Source organism: Heptranchias perlo, chromosome 22 (genome assembly GCF_035084215.1).
Source record: "Heptranchias perlo isolate sHepPer1 chromosome 22, sHepPer1.hap1, whole genome shotgun sequence".
Lineage (NCBI taxonomy): Eukaryota > Metazoa > Chordata > Chondrichthyes > Hexanchiformes > Hexanchidae > Heptranchias > Heptranchias perlo.
Genome location: NC_090346.1, coordinates 6,636,844 through 6,649,531, shown reverse-complemented (window position 1 = coordinate 6,649,531; position 12,688 = coordinate 6,636,844). Strand labels below are relative to the sequence as shown.

The window sequence follows — 12,688 nt, the reverse complement described above, 5'->3', positions numbered from 1 at the left end:
TTTACAAGATCTCCTGAGTAGTAAAGTTACAATCACATTTCAGACTTGGCTATACCTTACATTCCTTACATTTAAGTTTTGTTTTAAAGTCAATAACTGATAGATAGTTAGATAGCAAATACAATAGATAGTTAGATAGCAAATACAATCACAGATAGCCAAAGGGGAGGTGTTGGGGGGAGGGGGGGGTTACGAAAGGGAAAAGAAACAATTTCTGTTAAGGAGGCTGTGGTGTAATTAGTCTACACCCTGATTTTTACCAATAGTTGGCATTAAGTCTATGGACCATCCCAGTGATATAAGTATAGTCTTGACCGTTTCAGTGTAAATAATATAAATTGATGCTCTTAATGCTTATATGAAACATCTAATCTGATTTTGACCCAAAGGTTCTATCGCAAATCGGCTTATTATTTAAATACAGTACTTTCATCTGAATAACATACCACGAATAAATGTGCAAAAATAATTAGGGATTAGTCGTGACCTGAAACCTGGTGACATCAGATTCCAGGGCAATATACTTAATACAATTGTTGTACCGAATGCAAACGGGTTTTGTTTTGGAATATCATTATTGGAGAGTCGACCTAAAACTCTCTCTGCCCATCAATTTAAAGTGAAAATATGAGACTGATCGAGACGATACCGTGTTGTATAACATTGATGCTAAAAGTGAAGGTTTTCTATAAATAGTTGAGACTTGGGACCTTGTTAGAAATGTCTTTGAGAAAATAGGATTTAAAGATCTTTGGTGGTGGTGAATGGGGGTTAACGAAGATTTGACGATATAGTAAGAACGTGCTAGAACTAATTATATAGTAACAAAATACTAATACTGACTATATAGTAACAAAATACTAACACTGACTATAAGGTAACGACGTGCTAATACTCTATTTAGTAACAAAGTACCAATACTGACTTTATGGTGACAAACTACTAATAGTTTCATTGTTAAGCAAAAGCTCTTACACTTTTTTATAGTTAGAAAACGACTTTAAAGTTGCACAAAAGGAATACAATATTAATTTACAATATTCCTCCATAATGTTTTAATCACGCCAGTTGCTGGTAAGAAAACGTACATTTTGAATAATTTAATGATATGAAGTCTTCATGCAGATAGAAAATTGATTTTTAGAGCGTCTTGGGACTTGGTAAAGCTCTAGATCGTCTACCGTTGCTTGAGCTTTGTGTTAAGAACATTTCTTTTAGACTGTCCCAGAGCGCAAGTCAAACCTAGTGACCCATATTACAGAAGTACAGAGGCAAAGGACGGCAGTGGTAGGTTTTCCATTTGAAATTCCTTGGAGAATATTTGACAAGAGTTGAAGGGGAATGAGAATAACGAGTGATCAAAAAATTAACTGGACGCGTGTACACCGTATGTTTCTGTGAGCTATAAGGGGACAACGTAAGTTAGATCATTTAATACGAATTTGTAGCAAGTTTCGTCAACTTGTCTCTTGTAATCATTTTTTTAGATTAAAGATGTTATCTGCCGGAATTCTTGGCCGATTTTGAATAGTTTATACACGAATAAACAAAGCATAATGGAGGTTAAAGCTGATCTTCGAATCCTGATTTAAATGCCTTTCAACCACCTTTGGTAGGTTAGTGACGAACTCTTAAGCATATTGCGTCCCGCCACCTTTGTTTCAACTTATTTTACCAGGTCAGTTTCCTTTCTAAAAGTTATTTAATTTTATTCCAGAGTTCTAAGTACCAAAGATCGGCTGAATTGAAATTTATAAAATTGACCTGAAATTGACAGCCCACGATTGGAAACGAGTCTATATATATATGTGTGTATATCATATATATATCTATATATAAACTGAGATTATGCGCCCAATACAGATATGTGAATTGATGGCATGCCAAGTGCTGCCTATATGGAAGTTTGGAAGTTAGAAACACGTTTGCGAACCTTCGTTATTTTCTTTTCAATTCTTTAAAATTCATTTAAACATAAAAATCGCCATTAACGGCGTTTCACATACAGCGGCAATTAAAACAGGCATCAGAAAAACCTTTCGTCTGGAAAGTCTACATAGAGAATAATTCGGTCTTGGAACACTGCTAGACTCTGACATTCGCGTCGCTTTTTGGAGGTCACTGGTTTGGTTAACATGCACCAAGTCAGTAGTTTGGTTAACATGCACCAAGTCAGTAGTTTGGTTAACATGCACCAAGTCAGTAGTTTGGTTAACATGCATCGAGTCACTAGTTTGGTTAACATGCACCAAGTCACTAGCTTGGTTAACATGCACCGAGTCAGTTGTTTGGTTAACATGCACCAAGTCACTAGTTTGGCTAACATGCACCGAGTCAGTTGTTTGGTTAACATGCACCAAGTCACTAGTTTGGCTAACATGCACCGAGTCAGTTGTTTGGTTAACATGCACCAAGTCACTAGTTTGGTTAACATGCACCGAGTCAGTTGTTTGGTTAACATGCACCAAGTCACTAGTTTGGTTAACATGCACCGAGTCACTAGTTTGGTTAACATGCACCAAGTCACTAGTTTGGTTAACATGCACCGAGTCACTAGTTTGGTTAACATGCACCGAGTCACTAGTTTGGTTAACATGCACCGAGTCACTAGTTTGGTTAACGTGCTGAGAAAGGTTTTAAGTGGAGAAATCTGCACTGTAGCCGTTTAGCGTTTCAATGTAGAGATGCAAGTTGGGTTTCTCGTGCTGCCTGTCTTCTGGCAAAGTAGTTTTAAAGGGAAGAAGTTATTATTGAGAATAGACTCCACAAGAAACTAAACTACACACATAACCTTGCAGAATACGCAATGCTCCGAATGCTGCCAATTACAGCTCACCGCTTTGCGCGACATATGTGAAGTCTTTACTACAGAACACGGGCTCGAGGTCACCATCGACCTGCAGATAAGATTCTGCACTCATTTCTTCCCATTTTCCCCCCTCTCTCTCAAAAAATATATAGCTTTAAACATTGTGCCGACCATTACGAGATGAAGGAGGGAGCGGCAGAGCTTGGGATGTAATTTCCATTGCAGGGTTGCAACGCTCTATCAAGCTTCAGTGAGTTTTGGCCCGATTCCAAACTCAGCAAAACCCAGACAGGGGGAAGGCGGAGGGGGAAGGGCGAAGAATAACTATCTGAAACAGGCAAACCAGATCTCACGTCTACAAAAGGATCTGCGCCAGGTTTTTTAAAGGATGCTGGATTTTTTTCAGTAGCCTATGAGCGTTTGTACAACGCACGTACGTTTCGCGCGCGGAAATGTTACATTAAACATTATTTAACACACAGACAAAAAAAAAGTCTTTTTTTCAAAAAGCCTCTTTGTTTCCCTCTTAGTCCACCGAGACCCGAACGTCTGCGTTTTCTTGCAAAAATAAAGCCCATTTTGTGTCACGCTGGCGGTTGAACTGATCAGAGAGCGGAATGCTCACCAGAACTAGCCTTCAACAACTGCCCACAATTGGATTTTGTTATGCAAAAGTGTTCCTGCAGTCTCGAAAGGATTAAGCGCCTACCGAAACATAGCAACGACCATACTCTAACGCAAAACACACATACAGTACTTACTAGGACACACGCGGTTTAGTTCAAGGCACAAAAAGGCATAAAGCAGAGAGTAAAGTTTCATTGCGAAACAGATTGGCGATTAAATGGTTCGGAACAACTGGTGTGTTTTTTTTTGTTGGTGTTTTTTTTTCCCTGCAAAATGCTCTGGATCGGGAGCAGTGGTTTCTGCGCAGGAATGGAGCTCAGACCAGACGGTGAGCGTGTGTCTTGTGGCGGTGTGGGGGGCTGATCGCTGTCTGAATCTCTATCCCCTTGATGGGAGGCCCCGGGCCCTCTGGTGTCGCTCCCAGCCGAGTCTGGAGCGCCGCGACACGAAAATCAATGCAATCGCCACCCCGTGGTCACATGTTCCCCCGGGGGAGGGCCGGGCTCGCAAATCCACTCATAAAACAACATTCCTTTTTCCTCCAAACGACTATTTTTTTTTTCTTTCTCTCTAAATTCTCAATCCGAGGCCAAATCTGATTTGTAATTTGACTTTTAGCCTAACTTATTGTGACCCTGAATGCAAAAAGCAAATGGGATTTTAAAAAATATATATGACTAGACGCTTATCTTAATTTTTAGCTTAATCTTCAATACAGGAAACACCTTAAACCAACGTCGTACTAAATGTTGCCTTTTACAATCGCCGAATATCGACAGACGTTGCTAAGAAATGGGATGCTCCGGTCAGCATTTGTATTTGACGGAGACAAAAGGAATTACTTTGTAGATGTGTCCGTTTGGATTAGAAATGGGTTCACTCGGATCCAACACGTCTTACTCGCATTGTGCTTTGTGAATCAGGGCAGAATGCAGCAAACCTTTTTTTTTACATTTAATTTATTATTATGTTTGATTGGAGCAAACTGACTTCAACGAGTGTCCTTATTTTCATCAAACAGTCACTATAAAAACGGAAAACAAACAAGAATGGAAAACTCAATCTGTCACAGGCTGGTAACTGGGGTCCCCTATTGTTTCCCCCAGAACGTCTAAAATGAAATGAATTGCAAACAAAACCGCCAGCCCGGCTGGGTGCGGCTATAGGCCCAGTTGCATTGTAATTCGGAATAATTATAATCATTCCCTCTATCAAGCTGTTCCGAATCATTCGCGGATGGGCTTGTTGCTAAATCAAGACAACAAATCAGGAAAAAAAATACCGAGTGAAGAGACGCTTTCTTTGTGTGAAGCTGTTGTCCTTGGATTATTAAAGCTGCCATGTCACCCACGCGTAATCGAGAGGAACAAGTCGAATTAGAGTCCCGCGCCCCCTTTCCCCGGACCGTTAATAGCCACATATTGTGGTCTGTCCGTGATCTCCTCTCTGACTATCCCAAATAACTTTACCCAATTGTTTTACGTGCATAATTTTGTTGCAGTAATCTCTCCGTAGTGCACACACATTACTGGTTGGCTGATTTCAAGTATATGGAATTGACCTGAAACTGGCTCGTTACGCGAGTTTATTAGAGCGTTCTCATTACATGTATTTCTTTCTAATCCCTAAACGCCACATACACCCCAAGGGTTCAGTGTAACTTCCCCCAGTACAGAAATAACGCTTCACTGATATCTACCCACCAACAGCAATCGTCGAAACCCTAGTTTGTTAAATCAGTTGAAGAAATAAACATTGTAGTCTCAGAGCTTACGATGTATTGTTTATAGGCTCCCGGTTTCATACATTATCAAAGCATCTGTGCTGGTTCACTGCGAGAAACTAAAATGAGTTCATTTTTGGTTGCACAACATTTATTTTTGGAGACGAAATCACAACGCAGGATCAAATCTACCGGTGAAAAGACGAAAATCAACCGACGCAAATAATAGAGAAAAAATAATAACTGATCAGCAGGACCCCATTCAATTGCGCGTACCCGCTTTAAGAGTGGGAGGATAGTGAATGTAATACTGGGTGTTGTGTGAATGTGCCTGAAACCTCTGTGGCTGTTCATCCCGTCTCAAAGCCCTCCCTCCGGAAAGCAGGGATCAGAAGGGTCGAGGACATGATTTGCACCGTCATATATTTCTTTTTTTCATTAACCGATTCGGCGATTTATAGATTTGCCGGATTCCTGCTTGGCAAAGGCGAGACTACTTTTTTAAATCACGGAAAACTCATTTATCGCAACAAAGATATCGTCATCTTTTGTTTATTGGCAGTGAGAGGGGGGAAAGGGAAAAAATGGGGAATCGCCTCTGTTGTCTACAACCATCAAAACTGTTCTGGTCAGATTAAATAGGACCTTTTCTTTCAATAGCTGGGTTCTAAGTACTGTATAAGCAAATTCCTTCAATGTTACTAGCTTGTTGTTTTTCAGCTTGAGCGAATCGTTGCAATGGAGAATTTGCTGAGCGTTTCTCAAGGGCATCCTGGAGATTTATTTTTCAATCTCAACATGAACACACGAGCGAGACAGATCAAGCTAATCTGCACGCAGCCCTCTCGTACCCTGTTATTTATTTGCAAAAGGGTAAGTGCTCTTTCTTCGGAAATTGGAAGGGCAGTGGCGAGAAGGATTTTTTTGTGTTTTTTTAAGGAGGACGTGGAAGAAAATTAACCAACCTTAATACGATTTTAACACGCAACTTATGCATTACTTTATAACCCGTCATCAAATCGATCGGTCTGTCTGTATTCAAGATACATATGGGACTCGTTTTATATTTTATCTCGCCTCATACTGCTTTCTACTTGCTGGCTCAGACACATTGATAAATAACATTAGGTTGTCTTTTCCCCAAACATTTTTTCGGGGCTGTTACGACACTGACGGGGTGCAGCGCTGCTTTAGAACTGTAGCCAGAACATTCTGTGTCTCGAAACCCCTAATTCCGCCCCCTCCCCCCAACAATTTATAGAGCTGCAGATTTACTGGAGGAAGAAGTCGCCTACAGCTACATATATCTAAAAGCTGATCGACACTGACGTTTGGGGAATTAGGAATAGAGTTGCGTTTGGCGTTTTGTTAATCAGCTCGATGGAGCGGACAGACAGATGAGATGAGAGAGGAGGCAGCGAGGCAGGGCTGCCTGTCCTCCGGGGAGCCTGCAAGGGAAGGCGGGGAAGCGGAGATCCAGGATCCGGCGCAAGCACTATGCACAAAAAAACAAGACTCCCATTAACCACCAGTGACTGGGAATTCAACACTGAATGAAAAGCAACCCACATTAGGATCCATGCACATTTTAATCTTCTAAAAACATACGTGCCAAATAAAGTAATTCAGAACACAGTAATACACAGGCAGGGACAGAAATAAGTGTAAACGGTACAAAATAAAGATTGCGGTTGGAGTTTTAGTAAATAGAAAGTTCTAAAAATAATGTTACGCCCGACACAAATGCATTGCTAATAAAGAGTAAAACCAGTGGCTGTTTGAAACAGGGGCTCGCTCCACAGTATTCAATCGCCGAAGCTTCTCCTCATGTAACCAAGATACTAATATTATTTTACAAATTGTAACAGTTCCCTTATTTTAATCAAACAGGTACAAACTTATCAGTTGTATCGTATGTTTTCTGCCAACCTTCGTCGTGTGGTGGGCTGCGGACCTGAATTACAGCGTTTTCTGTAATTTATGATATATATAGTTATCTATAGCTTTATAATAGATATTATAATGGTCACAAAATTTAAATGTTTACGTTTGAACACGTGTCTTCAAGCTGTCTAACTATTAATAGAAGAATTAAAACCACATTCTTTCTTTTTCTCTGTAGTTTACAGCTATCGGTGAAGGTGACAATGGAATCTTCGGACTGAGGAATTCACGTCGGCCGAAATAAAATTGTGAACAATTTTTTTAAAGTACGAGCTAAAAGGCAGTAAGGAGCTGGGTGTTTGAGCGCGGTAATGACTGTCTCTGGGGCTCCCTACTCCATTACTTCCACTGACAAGCACAACAAATGGGGCAGAGCTCATTAAAAGGTAGGCGCAATGAAAGAACATAAAGAACGAAAGTACGCTGTGTATTTGCGTGTGTGCGAGAGAGAGAGAGAATGAAATAAATAAAACCGAAATAAAGATAAAACGAACCAAAGTGGGTACTAGTACTGAACCGAGATCTAGGTATGTATTTTTTACATAGAAAAATCAATCAAATTCACACATCAAGCGAGTTATAAAATAGACCAGTACATGAAATACGGATTATAATCCCTTTTAAAATAGGTAGATAAATGAACGATTCCATACCAACTGGCAGAGGGAAATAAAATGACCGGTGAGCAAAAGGTTCGGTGCCGCAGATGCAGCTGACTCCTTGCAGAGAATCCCTAGGTGTAAATCTATATTTAATAATGGCCAAGCGTCTTTAACGCTACAATAATTGTATAAGGAAACCAGACGGAGATAATATAACAGATATCACCTCAATGTGTTCGGTTGCTGGAAGGTCAGTAACAGACTGTTTCCAAGTCACAGACTGGGGGAAATGCTTCAGTCGCGTACACTAACCTTTCTTAAAAGTACTGAGTGAGTCTCTCCCGGTGTACGGGCCATCACTGATGGTAGTAATAAGTTCTCTCAATCATTCCATGCAAATATGTGACATTCCCCCTTTCCAATCATTGCTCCTACAAGAACCACTTTTACATCGCCCATTTACTGGGACTTTTTTTCAAACATCTCTTGCAGCTTCTTGCTACGTGTCCCAGTATCTCCCTTCATTATCTTAAACATTGCGATCATATATATGCACGTTTCGAAACACTGACTGTAGCTATCAGTTTTCCAATCTCTTTCATTCGCCCCCTGAAGTAAATCGGAATGTAAATTTAAACTGGTTTAAAATCCGGTGTGCTTTTTTTTGGATATCAATTTGAAAAGTAGTCCTTGGATAAAATGAGTGTGTTTGAGAATACTTTTATTTGCTGTACGAGCATTCGAATTACTTTATACACCCATCTCACAGCGTCTCCATATATTAATGCACGGAACCCTTCCGCATTCATTGTATATTTGCTTACTGTATTAAATACATTTTATCTATAGTCTTTGTTCAGTCATTCATTTGGTTATCTATAATTCTTGGTATGTATCTATCTACCTATCCCCGTCAATCTTTGTGCGTTACTTACATTTATGCTATTCGGTTGCTTATTCCTCTATTTCTGTTCCACTGTTTAATTATATCTTTTCCCCACCCACACCCTAGAATGTCCAAATTCGGACAGAGTTTATTCGCCCTCCAAGACGCACCATGTACCTTGGATCAGTGTTATACTCAGCTCTCCTCGTGTCATTCCCCCACTCTGCTTTTTAAAAAAAAATAACGGCCAGCAATCCAAGCTACCGATATAATGTTTTAATTTCAGAGCACGTTTTAAAAATCTAAACCAAGCTATAGCTTTCAGAAAGAGTTACATCAACTAAAAATAGAGCCGGGAAACTGGGAGTGTTTCCAAGCGGACCTGCCGAGGTGATCGGGGGCAGATACCGGGCCTTTAACCCCCTTCCGTCTCCGTGAAAAATAAAATTAAACAGACACAGGCTTGATCACTACGCTATTTCGACTGAAACGGGTCTTTTGATAGCAAAACCTGAAAACGGAGAGCTTGTGGTTCCCATCATGAAACATTCGTGTCTCTGTTCACAGATTATGTATAAGATATTAACACTCTCAGTAACCGAGCACATAACGTTACAGGGACTGGCAATATATGAGTGGATTTCATGGAGGGTATAGATGCGAATATCTGGACTTATAGGTGGACATAGAGGGACAGACGGAGAGATGCAAATACTGGTAGGAAGATGATGTTGCTGTGATATCAATATTTAGAATCTTTAGTGATGTTTAAACACCCGGACATAAATATTAAAATAGAGATATAGAATGCGTACAGTAGAATTCAATTGGAGGTCCCTCGTAATGTACCCACACAAAGGCCAAACTAGCGATACATTTATATTTATATATATGCAAAGTGCCATAAAGGTTAAGGAAAATTGCATACCCTGTTATAGACATAGGTATAAACATGTGAATAGATATACAGGGATAAATAAATGGGCATAATAAAGGATATAAGGGTGATTAATAGGCAACCAAATTTAAAGTCAAATAATGAACATACTGTATGTCGGTGTGTGGGGGGGGAGTGAGAGTGAAACAGAACGATATTAACAGTGATAACAGTGCTGAGGATTTCATCTACCTGGTTTTCCCATTTGTAAGGATGAGAAGTTCAAGGTAAACTTGGACCCTTTTTTATTGCAGTCGGCAAGGAGCTGGTGCTGAACACTGTTCTGTTCCTATCTGGGCTGCTCGGGTTCCACCAAACAGACCCGCGCCCTTAATGAATGCAGCCCTGTATAATTAAATAATTGCCTGTTCCCCGGAGGAGCCGTTCGCTGCATCTGTCCCCGGCTCCGCGGGGGATCCGAGACAATACAGGACAGGCAAAGACTGAAGGAGGCATCCCGTCCCAAAGCAGGGGATCCGAGACAATACAGGACAGGCAAAGACTGAAGGAGGCATCCCGTCCCAAAGCAGGGGATCCGAGACAATACAGGACAGGCAAAGACTGAAGGAGGCATCCCGTCCCAAAGCAGGGGATCCGAGACAATACAGGACAGGCAGAGACTGAAGGAGGCATCCCGTCCCAAAGCAGGTTGTTTCATACGTTCTTTGGGTAAAAGCCTTCTGATGTCAAATAAAAGGAAAATGAAGAAATATTTAACAAAATATATATATTTAAAAGAATATTTAATATCTTAACGCCATTGAGCCATTGTCTTCTAGATGCTCTTGATATAATCACGTATGTTTAAATCATATAATCCCAACATTTTCCTTTAAACGTTATTTAAATATTAACAATTCTCCATTTACTAGGAAGGTGAGTCTCAATCAGCCTCTACAGCCCAGGGACCAGTTGGCTGATTCTGAATTAAAACCTATTTTGAGGATAGGGGGAGAGGAATGAATGTTTTGCCTGTAAATATGAACGAGCAGCACACGTGGGCCTGTTTGAAGTGAAATATATTTTGAAGGTTTCGTTTACATAGTACTGTGGCGGCATCTTGCAAGTGCTGAGAGGTTAGAGCTTTTTGGTGAACCCAATTGTAAAATCACAAATGGCTGAACTTGCAATAACAATCTTAAAACAGGAATCATCTTCCAGGGGCGGACAGTACAGTACTGCAGAGTGACTTTGGTACTATAGCACACCGTGGCGGTAGTTTTGTGTGTGTATTTCTGTATCCCTCATTGCTTCTGATTTTTTTTTAAATAACAAAAATAAAGATGAAATTAACATTGTTTTTCTGCATTCGTCTTGTTTCACTTTCCAAAAAATAAACCTCACTCTTTAAACCAGCGCCTTACTGTCATTGAGTGCGATCTATCTTTTTACAGAATGCTCAGTATCGTTCCAGCAAAGCCAATTGGCAAAAGAAGACAGCAGAACCGCATTATATGTTTTATAAATGTCTGTAAACTCACTGATACAAGTGTGAAATCCATACGCACCGGTCTGTGTCACCATGAAAATAACCCAATCAGCAAAATAAAACGTAAAACAAAAAAGGTAAAACAAAGATTTTCCGTTTAAAATGTCAGGACATCTCCAACCTTTCAATGATTCGTTTAGCTGTAGCTGGGTTACCTTGTACCGCCGACGTTTGAGTGACGTTCAGGGGGAAAATATATCATTTTTTTAAGGAACAGAATATAATGTAAGGAAATTAAAGTGAACTCCGCCGTGAAGTGACTGGCATCTTACAGAGCCGACCTTGAGCCAAGTTGTGTATTTTCTTTCGACATTCAGAGGGAGTTTAATGATCACCAAAATGTGAGACTTATACTTTATATCATTGGCATTTGATCTTGCGTGCCAGTTTTAAACAGCTAAATTGTAACAAGAATTCTTCAATATTTCTAAGGAATACTCTGCAGTGAATTGGTCGATTGTTTCCACTTGGAGTTTGCGCTGATGCCTCCCTCCCCAGCGTAGAAGCAACAAGACATATTGCTGGTAAAAATGATAGTGTGGCAGCAATGCTTCTGGTCACCTTCAATAATCACCCGGGGGTTTGAAGGGGGCCCTTTTTTGGAAACAGTTCCCGTTTAAAAGCGGCTCTTGCAATCCATGTTCTAACCCAGCTGCATCCACTGTTTAAAGTGATATGTTTGCAATACAAATAAAACTTCACCAAACAATTAGAAACTGTGATTCTATTGTGCCATCGCGGCTGATTTAAACGCTAGAGTTAAAAAAAATCATATTCATTCAACAGACACCAGCAAAAAAAAACCCAATCTATTTAGGTTTGGTCCCAGAAGGTTTGGCTGCAGCGAAGTTATTCCCTCCTGATAATTCTCTAGGAAACTATAAACAGAATCCGCCATCCCAGTTTGTTTTTACACAGAAGAACCCCATTGAGATCAACTAAAATGTTCCCAACAGGGGGAAAGCACTCGTTTTAGAGATTGGGAAATCGACGATAGGAGAGTGGGAATCTTAAATAGATAGGACAGTTATATAACCATCCTCCCCCCGCCAAAATAAAATATTTCACAGACTTATTCGGGCTGTACAGAATTACATAGCCACAGGACTGCGAAAGTTAATGCAAATAAAGTGAGTTAAAGGAACAGAGTTTGACAAATGACAGTCTGTTAGTGCTCACCCCTATGGCTACTTCAATAACTAACTAACATAAATAACTAACAAACTGCTTCGCAGTGATCTTTCCTTGTTTACAGTTTGCTCGCATAAACAAGCGTTACTCACAAGAGGCCGATCTACCTGGTGTTTGCCCATCTTTTCTCGCTGTCTCTGAGCTAGACACAGAGTCACGGTTGTGGGTGGAACATGGGGGATCCAAATTGGTTTTTTGTTTGCAAATCGATCAGGGGCGATGGAAAGTATGCAACCGGAGCGGTAAATCTGCAACATCGAAGAAGAAACTGCGTATAAGTTGAGTTATTCAGTTAAATGTTACGCGTTTGAATTCTGAATGTTACCCACTGCCCAGTGTCAAGGGAAACAAAACGGTTCCAGGGCTTCCCATGGGAAGATATGGGGCGCGAACTGAACTAGTGTCAATAAATGAGGGCCAATGGACCGAGGCAGTTACAATAACAATAATTACCCTAAAATAGAAATCTTAACGTCATAC

The 12,688-nt window shown here is 40.4% G+C and overlaps 1 long non-coding RNA gene across 1 annotated transcript; it reads left to right on the top strand.

Moving 5' to 3' along the window:
• The first annotated feature begins 5,540 nt into the window (after positions 1 to 5,540).
• Positions 5,541 to 10,884, top strand: LOC137340437 (uncharacterized). The gene is made up of 2 exons (XR_010966803.1): positions 5,541 to 6,032; positions 7,282 to 10,884. It is a non-coding gene; the product is annotated as an uncharacterized lncRNA (long non-coding RNA).
• The last annotated feature ends 1,804 nt before the right edge of the window (positions 10,885 to 12,688 follow it).